Genomic DNA, 16540 nt, shown 5'->3' with positions numbered 1-16540 from the left:
TTACCTACACACAATGAGAGAAAGTTTACACTAATTATAGTGATTTATTTAAAGCCTTAAAATTTATTTCATATTGTAGGTAAATCAGTAACATTTTGTTATATTATTTTTCACAGATTACAGAGATTACAAACATATACAAAGTCAATGATGAGAACTGTCAATGTTCTACAAGGATTTCTATAATAAAACACATGTTTAGCTAATGATGGCAACATCTGTACTTTGTCCTACATCTCAAATACTCTTTTTCAAATAATCTAGGAATGGCAAAATAAAATATTCCTCTTATTTTCCTCACAATGATATATTTGAACACATCTTAAGTTGTGGTCATATACGTTCAGTATTAACAAAGAAGTTGATTTAAGTAGTACTCCAAATGATTTCAATGATATTTTTTTCCAGTGCTTTAACTCAATTTATCTTCATTTCCACTCCTTCACATTAAGTATAATAAATAAAACTTTAATAAGCCTTTCTATTAAACATTTATTGAATGATGACACTGTATGAAGACCGAGAAAGCATTTAGAAGAAGCTGGACATAGACAGCATGCTAATGAAAATGTACTCTGAACATTTATATTTGACAACTGTAATTGCTTAGAGCAATAAACAGTACACTCCAAATCATCTTGGAATTTAGCCTGGCTAATCTCATGGTTATTTAATACTTCACCCTGAGGAACTTCATTGATGTTTTATTTTATGTGCTTTATTAAAATAATGCAAGTATTTTATATGGATTTTCAATATGACTGGGAATCTAAAAAATACTTCTTAAACTGCTCAGCTCCACTAACAATATAATCTTCCAAATTTTCACTGTTTGAGTCAGATAAATTCAGTGAGATGGTTTAAGATGAGGGATGTGATGGTTGTGTTAATTACAGTAATCACTTCACAGTGTTAAGACAAATCATCGTGTTGTATACCTTGAAAATGTATATACAAGTCAGTTATACCTTAATAAAGTAGGGAAAAATTAAATTATAAAGCAAGAAGTCGTCGATGTTTGTTTAGTAAGTGAAATAAACCTACCTTTAGAGAAATAATTAAACTCAAACTTACAAGCTAATATTCAAGGAGTGATTACAGAATAACTTATTTTAGGGTTTCTTAAAAAGTACCTATTACAGTTAAGATGGATTCAACTTACCAATATTTCAATTCACTTTCTTGGCAAACACATTACATAGAATAAAAAAGCTTATCTGCACAAGGATCACAAGCTCTAATGCAGAAAACCCTGAACACAGAGGTTCCAACTCCAGCCCAGCTTGCCTGAACTGAAAGGGAGCTCCCAGAGCTGTGAAGGTGATGGAGAGCCCTCAAATGAAGTCTGCCTGCTTAAACATCTCACATGACTGTAAATACCGCTTTCCTTCCTCCCTGTGAGACACCTGCCACTGTAACTGGAAATCGGCTCTGTGCAGCCTCCCTGTGTGGATCTGCAGCCTAGCTCAGCCCCAGGCAGGGGTGAGCCAGCCGAAGAGGCCCAGCAGCAGAGGCGGGGCTGAGGCAGTGCCTCAGTCAGCCTGCTTCAGGGGCCCAGGACTGCAGGACTAATGGGGGTGACACCCACCTGCAAGGCACTTCCTGGACAGGCAGGATTTTCTTCTGGTAATGCTATGGCCCGAGAGGAGTCCAGCCCACTGCAGAGTCCCACGGCTCATGCCCTGGGGCCCTGTCAGGCTCCCCCAGTGTGTAGAACAGGGGATGAGCTGGCTGAGAGACTGACACTCCAGGACACCTGAAGCCACCACTGAGAGCCTTGGAAACAGATGGGGAGGTGCGGATTTCCCTGGGTTATGCAGGTTAGGGCTCACGTGATCACACACACACGTGTGAAGTCTAAGGTGGGCTCAGATTCAGATGGGTGGGGACGTTAATTATGAAGAGCATTAAAGCTAGATATCAAAAACCACTTTCTCTTTTAGGTCATATCTTACAGATAACTCTACAAGGACTGAACACAAAGGGAATGAGATTTTATTTTATTTTTTGGCTAGAATTATGATTTTAACACTTTTTAACACCTAAAACAAGACTTTTAGAAATACAGCTTCTAGTAAGTCACAGACTTCACTGACTTGAGTCAGTCTTCTCAGGTATTTTGGAAATAGTAATTTCCCCAAAGCACTTGTTCTGAAATCCAGTTCTGAAATATCAGACAGGAGGGCAGGGAGGTCCTCTTTTGGCATTCCCTGTGATTCAGGTCAAACACAACTACGGGCACATGTTGTGATTTGACTACAATGACTCAGTTTGTAAACTAAGCCCCTTAACCTCATAAAGTGCACTCAGGCAGCCTCTCTGGGAGACATCACTGCCCCCAAATGCATCATGGTGGGAGGCAGCTGCTATCAGCTCACCACCCTGTCCTGAATGCCCCCGAGGCAGGTGGGCCTTCCTTCCCCCTGTCCAGCACATCTGTAAATAGCGGTCATCTGTAAATGCTGTGCCAATAAAGGAAAGAATGACCTGTCGCAGGGACAAGATGATGCCAGGGCTGCTGTCTGGGGCCTTCCCCTCACTGGCCCTGCTTCTCACAAGAGTGACATTTTAAGTGTTTTGAATTTGTAAAAGCCACTTTATTACAAATGTGAATTTTACTGGGATAAAAATATACATCTTGGCAATTACAGACACACAGAATCAAGGATTCCAACTTTATCCAGTGGAAGAAATAAAGCATTACTTTTGCAACCCCAGGCACTTTTTGAGCCATGAAATTTTCTTAGTTCAGGATCTGTTTCTTTCTCCACCCCTTCACCCATTTGTACTGAAGTTGATCCCAGGCCCTTTGCACTAAGCTATATCTCCAGTCCTCCCATGCTCCCTTTAAATTTTTATTGTGAGTCTGTGTCTCACTAAGTTGCCCAGACTGGGCTCGAACTTTCGATCCTCCTGTCTCAGTCTCCCAGAGTGCTGGGATTAAAGGTGTGTACCACCATGCCCAGCAGGATGTATGCCACTGGTGCCATAGGCTTGGCTCCATTCAGCCAGCCTTTACCTTCAGAAGTTAGAGCTGGTGTCCGGGTTCACCTTACAACTAAAACAAGTGTCAGATAACTGTCCAAGTTTCTAGATTCTAAAGCAAACACAGCTTCTGCCTTGGAATATTCTTCTTAGAAACCCATGACACACATGTTGTTGCAGAAATCCCGTAAAGAAATACACAGAGACACAGAGTTTGGATAAAATAATAAAATTTCTTCTCGCAAGCGGATGGGAATGCCAGAAACCAGTCGTATCCACGCTCCGTTTGTTCAGCATTTCCCTTTTTATATCCTTTTCAGCCATTATCTCATCCCTAGTGGTCTTTGATATGTAAATACAATTCCAGTTCCTATCTACAAGTCACAGGCACAAGATAGGCCATATACATTGTAAATTCACCCCAGCATGGTAACTTTGTTAGGTGAATGAAGTTACCCGTTAGAGTCAGATAATCGTCACCTTAAGCAAGGAGTTAGGGGAAAAGCAAACCTTAAAAGAACACATTACTTATTTTGCTTCTACAACTACCTTAATAGTCAATCTATTAAGTGATCTATATCAATGTAAAGGCTCCTGGAGGGCTGCTGATCAGGTAATGATGACAGGAAGTGATCCTGCAAGATATATAATGGGGATATCTATTTTCATGGCAGCCAGAGAGCTTTCATTCAAATCTTTTTAAAGTGTAAGAGAAACAGTTAAATCTTTTATTTGTTATGAAGTGGTAGGGGTACCTCTCAACTACAAAGTACAGTGGACCCTCAAGTTAGGACCTGACATATGAATCACTAGAGTTATGATTGGAATTTTAGTTTTGACTTAAGAACAAAGTCTTGAGTTACAACCTGAATGCCAGCTGCTTGTGCTTCCAGATGGTCTCAGATACAGATTTAACCTGTAAAGAGTTCTGGAAGGAGCATTATAACATCCTTTCCTGTGTGGGATTAATTGAGAAATCCTGGGCCAATGTCTCTCTAAGGACACTGAGATCTGCCTGTGTACAGGAGAGAGACGCTGAAGGCTGTGTAGGGGAGCCTGAGCCTTTAATTAACCAACCTGAGTTACAACCAGGCCCTGTGAACAAATTGAGTTCATAAGTCAAGGGTCTACTGTAAAAGGCAGAGAGCCTATGGAGAAACAAACTGGTTTAAAAAAATACTCATTTATTATAAAATGATTTCACCCACTTAATGCCAGCTCTGTACAGCTGCTAAATGAGACTTCAGTGACTGTATGGGAAGGAAAAGCACACACACCATGGCAGCCTCCGTGGTTTGTTCACCTGGTGCCACTCTCTGCTAGCCAAGCTGGCTTCCCTGGAAAAGCCCACAGCACCAATGCCAGCTCTCCTGGCCTCCGCCATGGCTGCATCCCAGCCACTGAGGGCCTCCGGGTGTGAGGCAGCAGAGGAGAGCCTTCCTTCTCCCACTCCTGAGTGACACACTGTCCTGTACTGCAGGAGGGGCTGAAGACTCACAGGAAGGTGACCGGCAGCATGCCATCTCTGAGATGCTGCACCGACCCTGGACTACCTGTGCCCAGACTTCTCAGAGGAAACTATGTTTTAGCTGAGTAAAAAACTTCTGGCTGGGTATTCACTATCTGCAGTCTCAAGCAGTTTCCTGTTTCACACAGTATCAGCCCCATATTCCTGGCCCTCAGCCCCTTCTTGTCACAGCTGTCCCTGCATGATTAGCACTACTGCGACTATAATCAATCTAGCACGGTTCAAAGCCAGGCTCCCTGACTTCATTGCATTAAGGCAAAAATGAAACACAAAGCACAGCAAACGACGTGCAAGATTCCACTTTTTCTCATCAAAGTAGCTGTTGGGTAACCAGTACTGACACAGCGGACTTATTCTCCAGAGAAGTTTTATAATCAGCTCTTCACAGCCCATGGCTTTCTGCTCTGAAGACTGTGAGGCACAATCTAATTCATCTTCTGGCCAAGCTGGGCTGGCCACAGCAGCAGGTCTGATGACAGCACGTGGTGGAAGTGATACACAGACTTCCATGGGTGGGCTTCCACTTGTCACTCCTGGAATCCCCAGATAGGTAGCCTGACTCCTCAGATGCCACCACACTGCAGAAAGCCCAGGCCACCTGATGGTCCCTGGAGAATGAGCCGCCATGCTCGGAGAAAGAGGCCACAGAACAAAAAGGCACACCTCCTGCTCCAGCTGCCACTGCCCACAAACACCCTTCCACATTCTGGGCCTGCAAACAATGAATCAGACAGAAAAGGTTTTTTTTAGGTTTCTAAATTTGGGAGTAATTTACTACAAGAGACAACTGGAACAATCCATTTTCAAGGCCTGCTGGGGTCAGAACAGTTTTGTCTTCTGTGACTTGCCTTCTGTGTGCACCTGACCTGCCCCAAAGGGTACGGATGAGGCAGCAGCACAGCCCCCTTGGGTGGTGCTCCTAAAAGAGATTTTGTGTGCCCGAGGGCCTGTTATGAGGTTGTCTGTGGTTAGAGCAAACAGTGGTTTTCATTGTGACAACCTCTAGTTGTTAGAAGGCTAAGAAGAAAATTTGACATTAATATTTAAACTTAATACTTATGGACTAGTACGTTTAGCAAGACTCTGTAAGGCATCCATTCAAAGCGTTACAAAGCCAGCAAGTGTGTCTCACGGCCATGTCTTAGTCCTTAGGCATCTGGAGCGGGAACAGTGTGGGTGCCGGGAGGGCAGGAGAAGCAACCAGCTGCTTTGTTAGAAACAAGGAAGCCAGACTTTGCGATACTTCAGCTATGTAGAACTAGCGGGTAAATCTTTGTACACTTTGTTCCTCAGTTAAGGAACACATCTGTGTCTGGGTAAATGTCTAAGTTTCAAATGAAAGGAAATAAATTCTTTCCCCCCAAAACTATACCTCGTCTATCACTATGTCTTCCTTAGAACCCAATGACTCATGGGTTTAATTAATAATGCCTGTTGTCCAGACATCCTGGGTACCGACTATTACAGAGCCACAGGGCCACACACTAGTGACTGCTCCATTTGACTGTTTCTGAAGCTGCCCCATTCCACACCCCACATAGTCTTTTCTGTGCTTATCACAGGTGTGATGCATACGGTCTCTGCCTCTCAGCGAGGAGGGCCAGCAGTCTGCTGTGGCTGCATGCTGCAGGACCCTTCTGGGCTAGATCCCAAATGCTCTCCATACTGCATGGAGAGCACTGTCTCAGGTCTGAAGGGTGGAGGCCCCTACAGTACCATCCACCTCCAGGCCCCCGGGAACTTGGGAGGCAGGGTCCCTCTTCCTTCTGCTGCTTCCCCAGCATCTGCTCTCCGGGGAGGGTGAGGTGCCTGCAGCTGCCTGATATGCAGTCCTCATGCTGGGCTCCGGCCTGAGGCCTGCCTTTGGGTTCTGAGAAGAAGCCTGTGTAAGCCTGCACTCTGGAGTCTTTCAGATGGTGGCCCCACTCCCCACGCTGCAGTAAGGCCTGGGAGGCTAAGCATAGGCTCCCAACAAGCAGTCAGCAGGTGCTACACAAGTTTATTTTCAGCTACTTTACCTATTGATTCTAATTTGTACTTCAATATTCCAGCTCATCACACAACTTACATACACCAAATGAATACTGCAGAAAGATCTGATAAAACTGGAAAAATAAGGACACTGATCTGTCAGAGAGGTTCTGATTATTAATCGCACGGATTCTATCACCAGATGTATATCACCAGATGTGTGTCTGCAGAAGCATTTCCATTGCTGTGCAGAACGCACTCATGAAGCTGTATGGGGTAGGTCTGAATGTGTCAATGAATCACACCTTTCCTGTTCAAAACCACTTCTGATGTGCACGTTTGTGGTGGAAATATGCTCACTTATGAGCAGATGAATCAGTTTGCTGGGACTGTGGCAGCCTGGAAGTAACTGCAGAATGATTTTCCTGCTCCAATACTGTGCACACTGCAGTGCTGAGCAGGGCAACCTGGGCCAAAGGGGATCAAACAGCTACCTGCAGACCATCGGCATCCTATGGGAAGCCACACACCCCCAGCAACACCTCTGGTAGCCAGCACGTGCCTGGGCACCAGGTAAAGAAGCACTCACGCCAAAGCGGCGACTTGGGGTACTGTGCTCAGCTCCAACTTCACATGTGCTCTAGGAAAGGGAGTGAGACTGCTGCAGGGATCAGCCGGGCCAGCGGGCTCCGATGTAGAGGAAACGATGCTAGCTCAGGTCTGCATCCTAGTTCAGAGACTCACCAACTGTAAGCGAACTACACGCGCTCGCTCTCTGGCTCTTCAGTTACTTCCTTTATTACTCAGCCACCAGCACCACTCACTCACTGGATCCCAAGTCGAGGGGGATACAGGGCATGCACCTTCTGTCCTCAGTTCATTCCTCTTCTGCCCTCACAGCTCGGCCGCATGACCCAAGTGTGCTTCCATCCGTTCTGTGGAGCCCCTAACATGTGCTCTGGAGACAGCAATTCTCTTTGGCTTAAATATATATTAGATATTGACTGTATTAATCAGACATACTCCTGGTATGACAAACACGCTTTTCCAGAACTAATGACATTGATGTCAGGATGACAAGTATAATTAGTAAATAAGTCTTCAATCAATCTGGTTCAAATTGCTACAGGGAAGATGAGGTCTCTGTCACCCTTCTCGATTTATGTGTAAAATATGAATGAGTGCTATTTCTAAAGACAGGAAATGGCTAAAGGAATTCACAATTTATGTTGCATGTGTACACTCTTTAAAACAATCTACCTTTTCAGGGAGCTGTATTTCAAACAAGTGCCTGAACCATGGCTACAATAAAGAAGTCACAGAGTGCCAATTTAGGTTTGTCAAAATCAATAGTATTTCCTAGTCAATCAAAATGATAACCCTGTCTATTAGAGGCAAGGGCTTTGAACATGACACTGGGCCTCTCCTGTGTCCACCTGGATTGGCATTCTGAGCTACCTGGCTACCTTTGGAGAGAACCTACTGCACACGCTGTGTTGGACAAGGACTGGGAACCAGCCAGCAAGTGCAGCCACCAGAGGGCAAGAACATTTGAAGAGAGGCTGCTTCCTAGTTGTAAGGAAGATGGACTGGCTGGCGGTACTGGTCACGAGAGGACCTGACTCAGACAGAGCTGAGAAGAAACGGAGTCTTCTGCAAGAGGGGGAAAAGTGAGTTTGAGTGTTTATGCAAATCATCCCCAGGAATTCACTTCAGCTACAGGAAAGCTCCTTGAGGACAAGAGCAAGCTCCCATCTTTGTAAATCAACCTTCAGTTCTTAAAGTGTACTGTGCAGTAGATTGTGCTGAATTCCCGCCTTATCCCTGGCTGGCTGTGGGACTCTGGGTAAGTTATTCTAGTCTGGGCCTGGCTTTTGTCATTTGTACAAGTGCTGGTCCTGTGTCCCCAGGAAGGTCACAGCTGTTTAAGAGCAGAAATGCCTGAGCTACTTCTGTATTCACCCAATTTACACAAAGTGCTGAGCAAGGGAAAGGTTCATATTCAAGTCTGTATGGACGATTACACTGTGTTTCAGAACATATTAACCTGACCTAACACACAACCTCTTTTGGAAAATCGGGGTGAAGTGTGGTTTTTCTGTGCAGAGTGGTGTGACTTGAACATGGGTAAATGTGTTCACAATGCCAAGCACACGCTGGGCACTGGGCACTGCAGATGTGAGTATACTGTTAATCGGGACTTCCTAAGCTCTGCTGCCCACAGGGGACCGTGCCTTGTGCTGACTGTGAGGCATCTTGAGACAGTGGAGAGCGTGAGCACCAGTGAAGTCTGAGAGCCACATCCCCGGATCCCAGGCACAGACACTGCCCTCCACTCCGCTGCCTGATCCCGTGATGAGACCACACCGGTCACCCGGACAATGGCGGCAGGGGGCACTCTCCCCTGGTGAGAGAGACAGTGACTCTTCAAAAGAGCAGTGCACTTGCCTTTGAACACTTTAGGGTTCTAGACATGAGCAAGAAGAAGCATGAGAACAGAGAAGGTGCAGAGCTCCTTGAAACGCCAAGTGCTTCAATGAAAACTGAAACATGTTCTCCTTGGTGGTATACTTTAAGACAGAGAGACAGACAGACAGACACTGATCGATGGACCAACTGACCTGACTGGAGTAAAGAATAAGAACAGGAGTGGTTAAAGTATACAGAGAGATATTTAGTCAACAGGATGCATGTGAACATGCTATGATCACTTACATTTACTTCTCTAAATGTTTACATGTTGGCAGATATATGAGCTACTTGCCACCAGAAACAAAGCTCAGTGAGTGAGCCTAAGAAATATGAATCATAAATAAAAATACAGCATCATACACATAAGTACTCTGAGGAAGCAGAATTCATTGTTCAATAATTCTATTTATCTACTGCTTTTTTTCCTACTGCTCTTTAATAATTCATTTCCAGGGTAAAACAAGATCTCTTTTGTGGAGAGTGCTGGAAATACACATCGTCCACATGCACTCTGTGTTGAAGTAAGTCAGCAGTAAAAGCACACCCTAATTTGTTGGCCTAAACAGGCAAATTTCCAGACTTTATAAATTGAATCTGACATAAATTGATTTTATATTAAGATACCTCAGGACCTGTCATATAATTATTGTAGTATGTAAGCCAGTTTATCAGCTGTCAAACCAATCCCCCTACTAAAAAGACTGAAATTTATTCTTGCTCCAAAAAAAAGAAAAACAAAATGGAAAACTTCATTGAGTACAGTGATAGAAGCAACAGGCCTTGTCCAAAGGATGTAGTAAAAACAGGGGAAGAATTCAATTTTTTCCCACATTTAACTTGGAATTTTTATAAAAGACAACCTACATTTAAAATTTTTCCATCTGCTGAAGAATCTTTTCTTTATGTAGTCAGTTAAGTCCACAATATTCATACAGAAGCAAGAAAATATTCTCAAAAGACAGCACGTATCTGGTAGTTGGTATTTTTAAGATGTTCAGCCTGATAGACTCATGCAAATTACAATCCTAATACACAAAATCTGGAGTAAGACAATGGCTGTCTTTGTATATCAGAATAAAGTTCCTGATACCACACAAACCCATTTGTAAATGTTTTGGTACGAGCTTGGATATGCTGCATGTTACTCCTCAAGCCTTGTGAAACTTCTTAAAAGTTCCCTATTAGCTGTGTGTTCTTGGGCCATATTCTGAATCTATCCCCTAACATGTGAAATGCTACCTCCACTTTGAAGGCTTCCCAGAAAAACCCAGATCATGTTTGTAAAGCATCCAGAGTACAGTATCCAACACACAACTAGTATTATAGTTATTTTGATTAGTGTAATATTCATCATCTCTACACACAAATTTAACTTAATTTCAAAGCCTTCCAGGTTTCTTGGTTACAAAGCAAGGAGTATTTTTACTAAGCTAAAGCATACAGAGCACCAAATGTAAGCAGTGACTGGTATGTTCCTAACTCTAGTCTGTTACAGAGTGAGCCAGTGCAATTAGCTTCTTGTGATTCTTCCAGAAGAACTTTTATGACTATACTAGCAGAGTGTTTATGTAAGAAATGACAGTGTTCTGTACAGTGCTTTGTTCCTGTTCCCACTGAACACAGTCACTTGTACAGCATGAAGCTTTAGCGCTGTCTCATTCTTTTTGATATATACATGTAGTCTGAATTTTTCACCCCTTCTCTTTATGATGTGCACTAAAAATAAAAAAAAGTATAAGCAATGCTGCAATAAATACCCAGGGGTGAGGTCTGGGATGTGCCTGCAGCATCCTGTGCTCAGAGGCAGAGCTCTGGAAGGTGGCTGGATGTGGGAGTTTCTGCACTCCTCAGTGGGTCCATCAGTTCTTAGCACTGATCAGTTCCTGGCTGGATGTGCTGTCAGGAGGTGAGGCCTGTTTAGAGGCGCGTCACAGGGTATGACCCAGAAGGGCATCTCCATCCCTGCCTCCTCCCTTCTACCTCTGCTTCCTGACTGCCCTGTGAGCAGCTGTTCTCTTCAGACCCTCCCACTAGGTCATTTCTGCCTTGGAGCCAGCTGACTATAGGTGGAAACCTCCGAATCTGTGAGCCCACAGGTATTGTGTCTCATATAGTGGATCAAATAGCATATAACTTGCACCTTGAATGCTAAGTTATTCTGAATCTTTTTCATAGATGTTATACTACAAGTATAAGCAAGTATGTTTCCCCTACTCTCATTATCATCTTCTAGATCTAAAATATCCCCCAAAGTTTCATGTGTCTGAAAGTGGTTGGACCATGGGACTCTGTACTCATCAGTGGACTCACCCATCCATGAGTTCAGGAGCTGAATGAGCTGATAGGAGGTGGGGTCTGGTTGGAGGTGGGTCACTGGGCTGACCTGGAAGGCGTATTATTGTCCCTGGTCCTCCCTTCTCTCTCTACTTTCTGGCTGCCCTGAAGGGAACAACTTTTGTCCACCAGGGTCTTGCTGATTCTGTGTTGGAGCCAGCTGACTATCAACTGAACCCACTGAAACTATGGGCCAGAATAAAGTTGTGGGTTTCAGGTACTCTATCCCAGCAATAGAAAGTAGCTAATACACTTACCGAACAAGAGTTATTGTTATAATATTTATACTTCAGTATGTAAGAAAGGATCTCATTATGCTTTTGATTAGCATTTCTACTATTAAGAATAAGGCTGAACATATTTTTAAGAATGTTTGCTCTCTCTTTCTTTACCATGAGCTATTCACATCCTTAGCCCATTACTCTTTTGCACCATTGGCCTTGGTGCAGTGATATGTAGGTTCTATCTATATTAAGATTATTTCCACTGTCGGTGATATGGGTTGCTAATCCTCCCATTCATTGTATTTTGATTTTAAGGTACTTTTTGTCATGCAGATTTTTCAAGTTTATATATATGAACATCAGTATTTTATTTTATGATTTCTAGGTTTTAATTTATAACTAGGAAAGGGTTTACTCTTTTCTAGATAAAGCAAAGAATTGTCCATTTTCCTTTTTTATTCTTATTTAAATTTTTTTCTTTAGCATATTTATGGTTTTACTTTTATGTTTAAATAATTGCTGAACACTTATTTGGTCATTGTGCTTATAAAAGAAGGTATAGCTTCTGTCTTCAGTATATGTATATATCAACACTGGATTACTTAATTGTTGAGTAGTACTGTGCTGTAGGGACATGATACAATTTGTTTATCCATTCATCTGCTGGTGAATAACAGGGAAGTTCTACTTTATGGCTGCTGTAAATAAAACAGCTATGAACATTGATACACAAGTTCTTTTATGGAATTTTCCATTTCTCTTTAGTAAAAACCTAGGAGTAGAATAGCTGGACACATGGCAGCTATAATGTGTGTGTGTGTGTGTGTGTGTGTGTGTGTGTGTGTGTGTGTGTGTTGCTACTGGATTGAACCCAGGGTCTTCAAACTGAGCTACATCCCATCCCTTTTTACTTTATATTTTGAGACAGAGTTCCATAAGTTACTGGGTTTCAATTTAGAATCCTCCTGCCTCAGCCTCCCATAATGCTGGATGTTGAACTTTTAAAGAAAACAACTACATTCCTTTCAAAATCAGTTGTACTGCTTTGCATTCCCATCAGTACCAAACATGAGATCCAGTTCCTTCACAGCCCATCAATCTTCAGGACTGTCAGTCTTAATTTTAGCTACTATTAAAATGTACAGTGATACTTCATCATGGTTTTAATTTGTATTTTCCTAGAGATTATAAAGTTGAGAATCCTTTCATATATGAATATGCTATTCATAAATCTTTTTTTGGTGAAGAATCTGTTCAATTGTTCTGCCAATTTTCTAAAGCCAAATTGCTGATTTTCATCCTGTTGAGTTTGGAGAGGTTTTTTTTTTTATTTTAAATTTTATTTTATTGGTACATTTTAGGTACACAATATAATGGCATTCATCATTGGAAATTTGCACCTTTACATAATCTCTCTTGGTTCTTATTTTGTCCCCTTCCCCTGCCCTCCCTTCAACCCCTCCATCCCTCCCTATTTACAAAGACTTTGTTTCCATTTTTTCATTTTCTCATATTAATTCCACTCCCTTCTTTCCTTTCCCCTACCCCCTGCCACTTCCCCTTCCCCTTTGCCCCTTTTCTTCCTATTTCACGTTATCTATTATACCATTAAGTCCTTATTTACACTTTCAGTTTCTCACACTAGAGAAATTATTTGGTATTTATACGTGTCTCCTGTTTATTTCACTTAAGAGTATCATCTCAATGTGCATCCATTTAGCTATAAATGTCTCTAATTTCTTTTTTATGGCTGAGTACTACTGAATTTTATAAAAAACCCCACATTTTCTTTATTCAGTCTCCAGTTGATGGGCATTTAGGCTGCATCCAACTTTTAGCTACCACAAATTGTGCTGCTATAAACATGGGTGCACATATATCACTGTGGTATGATTCTTTTAATTCTTTGGGGAAGATCCCCAGCAGTGGAATAGCGGGGTCAAATGGGACTTCCAGTCCTAGTTCTTTGAGGTATCTCCATACTGATTTCCACAGTGGTTGCACCAGTCTGCACTCCCACCAGCAGTGGATCAGGGTTCCTCTTTCCCTCCAGCCCCGCCAGCATTTGTTATTAGTTGATTTCATGACAGCAGCCATTCTTTCTGGGGTGAGGTGAAATCTCAGTGTTCTTTTCATTTGCATCTCTCGAATGACCAGTGATGTTGAACACTTTTTCATATGTTTATTTGCTATTTCTACTTCTTTGTCTGAGAAATGTCTGTTCATTTCAGATACCCATTTTTGGATTGGTTCTTTAAATTTGGGAGGTTTCATTTTTTTAAGTTCTTTACAGATTCAAGATAGTACACCTTTGTCTGAGGAAGAGCAGGTGTAGATTTTTTCCCATATTGTGGGTTGTCGCTTCACACTGTTGGTGGTTTCTCTTGCTGTGCAGAAGCTTTTTAATAAGAAGAGATCCCACTTGTTGATTGTTTGTGCTAGTTCACTGAGGTTTTGTTCATAAAATCTTTTCCTACACCAATGTCTTCAAGAGTTGTACCTAACTTCTGTTCCAGCCGGTTCAGTGTTTCTATTTTAATATTTAGATCTTTAATCCATTTTGATTTTAGTTTAGTGCATGGTGAGAGATATGAGTCTAGTTTTAATCTTTGGCAAGGTGAAACCCAATTTTTCCAGCACCATTTATTAAAGAGGCTATCTTTCCTCCAGTGAGGGTGTTTGGTTCCTTTATCAAAGATGAGATGTCTGAGTGTGTCTGGAGTTGTTTCTACACGTTCTAATCTGTTCCACTGGTCCTCAGGTCTGTTTCTTTGCTGTTTTTATCACAGTAGCTTTGCAGTATAGTTTCAAGTTGGGGATCGTGACACCTCCTGCCATGTCTCTGTTACCTAGAATTGCTTTTGCTATTCTGGGTCTCTTCTTGTTCCAAATGAATTTTTGGATTGTTTTCTCAAGGTCTGTGAAGAATGCTGCTGGGATTTCAATTGGGATTGCATTAAATCTATATAGTAGTTTTGGAAGTATGGCCATTTTCACTATATTGATTCTTCCTACCCAGGAGCAGGGGATGTCTGTCCATTTTCTGATATCATCTTCAATCTCTCTTTGCAGAATGCCATAGTTTTCAGAGAAGAGGTCTTTGATTTCTTTCGTTGATTCCTAGGTGTTTCAGTTTTTTGGATGCTACTGTGAAAGGAATTATTTGCCCTATTTCTGTCTCAGTGAGTCTGTTGTTTGTGTAGAGGAAAGCTATTGATTTTTTTGTGTTGACCTTGTATCCAGCTACTTGACTGAATTTGGTTAAGTCTAAAAGACTTCTGGTGGCGTTCTTGGGGTCTTCTATATAGAGTATCATGTCATCTGCAAATAATGACAATTTGACTTCTTCATTTCCTATCTTTATTCCTTTTGTTTCATTTGTCTAATTGCAGTGGCTAATGTTTCCAAAACTATATTGAACAGGAGTGGTGATAGTGGACATCCTTATCTTGTTTCTGATTTTAGTGTGAAGGATTTTAGCTTTTGACCATTTAGTATGATATTGGCTGTTGTTTTTTCATAGATGGCTTTTATCAGATTGAGGTAGAGACCATCTATTCAAATTTTTTGTAGGGTTATCATAAATGCGTGTTGGATTTTGTCAAATGCTTTTTCCACATCTATGGAGATAAGCATATGGTATTTGTGCTTGGCTGTATTGATATAGTATGTTACATTGATTGATTTGCATATGTTAAACCATCCCTGCATCCCTGGGATGAATCCCACTTGGTCAGGGTGTATGATCTTCTTGATGATCTTCTGCATTCTGTTTGCCAGTATCTTATTAAGGATTTTTGTATCTATGTTCATTAGTGAGATTGGCCTATAGTTCTCTTTTTTGGTTGGGTCTTTCTCTGCTTTGGGGATCAAGGTGATGCTTACTTCCAGGTATGAATTCGGGGAGTACTGCATCCCTTTCAATTTCACTGAAGAGTTTAAAACAGTAATGGCAGTAGTTCCTCTCTAATGGTCTTGTAAATTTCAGCAGTGAAGGAATCAGGACCCAGGCTTGTCTTAGTTGGTAAGTTTTAATTATGTTTAAAATTTCATTGATTGATATTGGGTTGTTTAGAATTTTTATGTCTTCTTCATTCAACTTTGGTAATTCATACGTATCTAGGAATCTGTCCAGTTCTGTGTTTTCCAGCTTATTGGTGTATACATTCTCTAAGTAGGTACTCTGGATTTCTGCTGGGCCAATTATAATTCCCTCTTTTCATTCCTAATTGCATGGATTTGGGCCTTTTCTTTCCTTTTTCTGATGAGGTTGGCTAAGGGTTTGTCAATTTTGTTGATTCTTTCGAAGAACCAACCCTTGGCTTCATTGATTTTTTTGTATTGTTGTCTTAGTCTCCATTGAATTGATTTCTGCTCTCATCTTTATAATTTCCTCCCTTGTATGAGCTTTGGGTTTGTCCTGCTCTTCATTTTCTAGAAGCTTGAGGTTCAGCATCAGGTTGTTTAATTGGGCTTGCTCTGTTTTTCCTAATATGTGTATTCACTGCTATGAATTTCCCTCGTAAGACTGCTTTCACTGTGTCCCACAGATTCCGATACATTGAACTGTCATCATTTAATTGAAGGAACTGTCTGATTTCTTCTTTAATTTCCTCTGTGAGCCACTGGTTATTCAGAAGTGTGTTGTTCAATTTCCATGTGTTTATGTAATTTTTGCAGTTTCTTTTGCTATTGATCTCCAATTTCATTACACTATAGTCTGATAATATATAGGGGATAACTTCATTTCCTTTGCACTTACTTAAACATGTTCTATGCGCGAGTATGTGGTCTATTTTGGAGAATGACCCATGTGCTGCTGAGAAGAATGTGTATTCTGATTTTGTAGGGTAGAATGCTCTGTAAACATCTGTTAAGTTCATTTGTTCAAGAGTTCGATTGAGTTCTAGCATGTCATTACTCATTTTTTTGTCTAGTTGATCTATTTGTGACAGTGGGGTATTGAGGTCCCCCAGTACTACTGTATTAGTGCATATATGACTTTTCATGTCCGTTAGTATTTGTT

At 41.6% G+C, this 16540-nt stretch overlaps 1 protein-coding gene across 2 annotated transcripts in view; it reads right to left on the bottom strand.

Annotated features, from left to right (window-relative positions):
* The window catches only part of Peli2 (pellino E3 ubiquitin protein ligase family member 2), a 179933-nt gene that overhangs the window by 22337 nt on the left and 141056 nt on the right, over positions 1-16540 (bottom strand). The gene's annotated exons all lie outside the window — the stretch shown is intronic.

This window comes from Heterocephalus glaber, unplaced genomic scaffold, assembly GCF_053883595.1.
Source record: "Heterocephalus glaber isolate CG9 unplaced genomic scaffold, H.glaber_assembly_v1.0 deba00001118, whole genome shotgun sequence".
Lineage (NCBI taxonomy): Eukaryota > Metazoa > Chordata > Mammalia > Rodentia > Bathyergidae > Heterocephalus > Heterocephalus glaber.
This window is presented reverse-complemented; position numbering and strand designations above follow the sequence as displayed.